This window comes from Penaeus japonicus, unplaced genomic scaffold (genome assembly GCF_977035675.1).
Source record: "Penaeus japonicus unplaced genomic scaffold, GWHDUDI00000001_assembly GWHDUDI00000012, whole genome shotgun sequence".
In the NCBI taxonomy this organism is placed as follows: Eukaryota; Metazoa; Arthropoda; class Malacostraca; order Decapoda; family Penaeidae; genus Penaeus; species Penaeus japonicus.
This window is the reverse complement of record NW_028234414.1, coordinates 34,356,551-34,361,550: the sequence shown is the minus strand read 5'-3', so window position 1 is coordinate 34,361,550 and position 5,000 is coordinate 34,356,551. Positions and strand designations below refer to the sequence as shown.

At 39.1% G+C, this 5,000-nt stretch overlaps 1 protein-coding gene across 19 annotated transcripts in view; it reads left to right on the top strand.

Moving 5' to 3' along the window:
• The window catches only part of spdi (sperm antigen with calponin homology and coiled-coil domains split discs), a 418,834-nt gene that overhangs the window by 336,409 nt on the left and 77,425 nt on the right, over positions 1-5,000 (top strand). The window lies entirely within an intron of this gene.

The following is a 5,000-nucleotide window of genomic DNA, read 5'->3' as shown; positions in this document are numbered from 1 at the left end:
TCTCTCACTCTCTCTTCCTCCCTCCCCCTCTCCCTCCCTCCTCCGTCCCTCTCTCCCTCCCTCCCTCCCTCCCTCCCTCCCTCCCTCCCACTCTCCCTCCTCCGTCCCTCTCTCCCTCCCTCCCTCACTCCCTGCCTCTCTCTCCCTCCCTCCCTGCCTCTCTCTCCCTCCCTCCCTGCCTCTCTCTCTCTCTCTCTCTCTCTCTCTCTCTCTCTCTCCTCCCCCTCCTCTCTGCCTCTCTCTTCTCTCTCTCCATCTCTTTCTTTCTCATCCTCTCCACTCTTCTCTCCTCTCTTTCTCTCGCTCTCTCTCTCTCTCGTTCTCTCTCTTTTCTCTCTCTCTCTCTTTCTTTCTCGCTCTCTCTTCCTCTCTCTCTCTCTCCCTTCTCTCTCTCTCTTCCTCTCTCTCATCCCCTCTCTCCTCTCTCTCATCCCCTCTTTTCTCTCATCTTCTCTCTCTCCTCTCCCTCTCTCTCACTCCACTCTCTCCACTCTCTTTCTCTCTCTCCCTCTCTCGTACTCTTCTCTCTCCCTCCGCCCCCCTTTCTCTCCCTCTCTCTCTCTCTCTTCCTCCTCCTCTCTTCTTTCTCTTCCTCTCTCTCTCTCTACTCGCTCTCCTCTCTCTCTCTCTCTCTTCATCTCTCTCTCCTCTCTCTCCTCTCTCTCCTCTCTCCCCCCCTCCCTCACCGCCCTCTCCCTCCCCCTCGCTCTCTCTCGCTCTCTCTCTCTGCTCTCTTCTCTCTCTCTCTCTCTCTCTCTCTCCTCTCTCTCCTCTCCCTCTCCCTCTCTCGTCTCTCCTCTCTTCTCTCTCACATCCCTCTCCCTCACACCTCCCTCTCCCCCCCCTTTCTCTCCCTCTCTCTCTCCTCTCACGTCCTCTCTCCTCTCTCATTCCTCTTTCACTCTCTCTCCCTTTCTCCTCTCTCTCTCGCACCTCTTTCCTTCTCTCTGTTCTCTCCTTCTTTCTTTCTTTTTCTTTTCCTTTTTCTTTCTTTCTTTCTCATTCTGTCTCTCCCTTTCTCTCTCTCATCTCTCACGCTCGCTCTCTGCTCTCTCTCACTCTCTCATCTCTTCCTCTCTCTCTCTCTCTCACTCCTCTCATCTCTCTCTGCTCTCTCTCTCTCTCTCTCTCTCTCTTCATCCTCTCCTCGTCTCTCTCTCTCTCTCTCCTGTCTCCTCTCATCACTCCCTCTCTCTCTCTCTCTCTCTCTCTCTCTCTCTCTCTCTCTCTCTCTCTCTCTCTCTCTCTCTCTCTCCCTCTCTCTCCCCTCCCCACCCTCTCTTACATTTTGCAATGCTCAATTCATCCAGAATGAACAATAGCGACATTATTATACTCTTTGGTTACTTGGAAGTAACCCTACCCCCACGCAATCATGTCTTTTCTTAATATTTATATTGACATAAACATTTTGAAGTCCATGATACACATGCATAGTCGGGAAATTTTGCATATAAGGTTTATATAGAAAAAAATAGTGCAATAATGTGTTTCCTTCGTTTTAAGAGAATCACATAGACAATTATTTTTTGCAGTCTGGTGCAAGAGAGAGTAATACCCTAGATGATTACTTTTTATATTAGTAATATCGTGATAATATTAATCGTAATCGCTGTTGGCATTTCAAATAAACTGTTAACATGAAGTGGCACGCTCTGATCTGACACAGTATTAGGTAATCGAACCGTAAGATAGTGGTTCAGATATTCAGTTAGAAGTTACGCTAAGCATGCTTGTTAATTGCTCTAAGTTATTCTGTCAGGACTGGTAAAACGAGTGCTGTGTGCCTTGAGACTGGGGGAAGAGACTGAAATAACTCCGATGATATCCACACCCATAATTATCGCTGTGTAACCCAGGGAAATTAGTGCCAGTAATTGTTGTAACTGTAACATATGACCCATTCTCTGTTGTGCCATATGGGCTATGCCTCAAATTCATTCTCTCTCTCTCTCTCTCTCTCTCTCTCTCTCTCTCTCTCTCTCTCTCTCTCTCTCTCTCTCTCTCTCTCTCTCTCTCTCTCTCTCTCTCTCTCTCTCTCTCTCTGCCTCCCTCCCTCCCTCCCTCCCTCCCTCCCTCCCTCCCTCCCTCTCTCCCTACCTACCTACCCCCTTTCCCTTCTCAAAGACTCAAGTACCGTCCGCGGTTTGAGCACCCCCACTCCCCTTCCTGGTTCCCCCACCACACTGGCCTCTCGAGTAATGCCGCCCTAATTAATGTGGCCCCTTAGCTATCTGCAGGTAATGCATTTCGCCCTAGTTTGCCCTGACATAACTTTGTATTTTTTTTAGGGGGGGGGGATTATCCTTTCTCCTTCTACCCTCCCCCACCCCATTAGATGTTACTGGGCGTGTACTTGTTGTTGTTGATGTGTTTGTTTCGTGGTGAGGATAGTGACAGGGAGAGTAGGGGAAAATACGTAGAAATGTAAAGTGAGAGAGAAAGAGGGGAGGGGAGGGGAGACTGAAAGAGAGAGAAAGAGAGGGGCCGCAGAAACACCATGAAAATCGAGTCTGACACCCCCCTCCCCTCACACTTCCCCCCATAGAGCCCGCGCGTGCAAGGCCCCCCTCCCACACAGCGTCTGAGCGTGGTTATCTTTGGTGAATATCTCAGGGCTTCGTCATGCACTCATCCAAACGTGTCTGTTATCTCTCTCCAGCACCGGGGAAGTGGGGGAGGCGGTCATGGGCAAGGGATGTGTCGTTGGACTCGTGCATCTAGGTTCAGGCTCGACTAGCTTAGAGTACATGGCTATCGGCGTTTTTGCAGACTAGTTAGGCTATGTCATGCAAAATAGCCTGTGTGCGCAGGACTTCCTCACGATAAACGTTGTGCACTCTCTCTCCCACCCTCCCTCCCTCTCTCTTTCTTTCTTTCTTTCTTTCTCTCTCTCTCTCTCTCTCTCTCTCTCTCTCTCTCTCCTCTCAATCCTCAATTCTCTCTCTCTCTCTCCTCTCTCAACTCCATTCCCATCACTTCTCCTCCCCCTCTCCACTCCTCCACCACCTCTCCCTCCCCCTCTCCCTTCTCCCTCCTCCTCCTCTTCTCTCTCTCTCTCTCCCCCCTCCCCCCTCTCTCTCCCGCTTCCACTCAAATCCTTCAGTTCCCCCTTTGTATCCTTTCTCAGTTTCATGCCTCCTGCCCTTCTGGTTTTCATTCATACTTTCATTCACTATTTTATTTCTCGTTCAGTTTACTTCTTCCAGACCTAAAACGGTAAACTTACACTACTTTCTATTAAGAATGAAAGGTTTTGCTATGCAACTTAAGGAGAGGAGTGCCAGTTAAAGAGGGGGGTTTTATTGCATAGAAGAACGTTATACTTTGGAACGGGAAGGTCTGTTGCATAATGGAAGGATTTGCTATGGGGTGAATGAAAGGGGGAAATGGAATGGGAAGTTGTGCTATGGAAAGAAATTATCTTTTATAGAATGGGAAGTTGTGCTATAGAAAGGAAGGATCTGTTATAGAATAGTACGTTTATTTTCCATTGGATGGAGTGGTGTACTGTAGGAAGAAAAATTCTCCAATGGAAAGAAAGGAAGGCTTTTTTATTTTCAGTAGCAAAGGCCCACCCCATTCTATTCTTCTCTCTTTCCTTTTCTCTCTGGATCTGTTATTTTTAGTGTTCTGTATGCGCGCGCGACATCCGTTCTCTGCGCTGACCTTTTTCCCCCTGTTGTTCTAAGATCACGTTCCCTTTCGAGACTAAGGTTACCGCTGACCTTTTCCCCGGGGCGTTTCTCATCTTGTAATTACCTCTTTCCCCGTTCCGTATGAGAAAAACCGGAGGGAAGGATAATGCTGTCTCCATCTGATCCGATGCTAGTCTGTTGTTGAGTTGTCATGGATGTGTTACGGCATCATGCTACGTAGTGCACTCGTTATAATGTCAAAATCATGCCAGCAGTAGTAATAAATAATGTGCGTTACACACACACACACACACACACACACACACACACACACACACACACACACACACACACACACACACACACACACACACACACACACGTAATAATAATAATAATAATAATAATAATAATAATAATAATAATAATAATAATAATAATAATAATAATAATAATAATAATAATAATAACAATAATAATAATAATAATAATAATAATAATAATAATAATAATAATAATAATAATAATAATAATAATAATAATAATAATAATAATAATAATAATAATAATAATAATAATAATAATAATAATAATAATAATGATAATAATAATAATAATAATAATAATAATAATAATAATAATAATAATAATAATAATAATAATAATAATAATAATAATAATAATAATAATAATAATAATAATAATAATAATAATAATAATAATAATAATAATAATAATAATAATAATAATAATAATAATAATAATAATAATAATAATAATAATAATAATAATAATAATAATAATAATAATAATAATAATAATAATAATAATAATAATAATAATAATAATAATAATAATAATAATAATAATAATAATAATAATAATAATAATAATAATAATAATAATAATAATAATAATAATAATAATAATAATAATAATAATAATAATAATAATAATAATAATAATAATAATAATAATAATAATAATAATAATAATAATAATAATAATAATAATAATAATAATAATAATAATAATAATAATAATAATAATAATAATAATAATAATAATAATAATAATAATAATAATAATAATAATAATAATAATAATAATAATAATAATAATAATAATAATAATAATAATAATAATAATAATAATAATAATAATAATAATAATAATAATAATAATAATAATAATAATAATAATAATAATAATAATAATAATAATAATAATAATAATAATAATAATAATAATAATAATAATAATAATAATAATAATAATAATAATAATAATAATAATAATAATAATAATAATAATAATAATAATAATAATAATAATAATAATAATAATAATAATAATAATAAT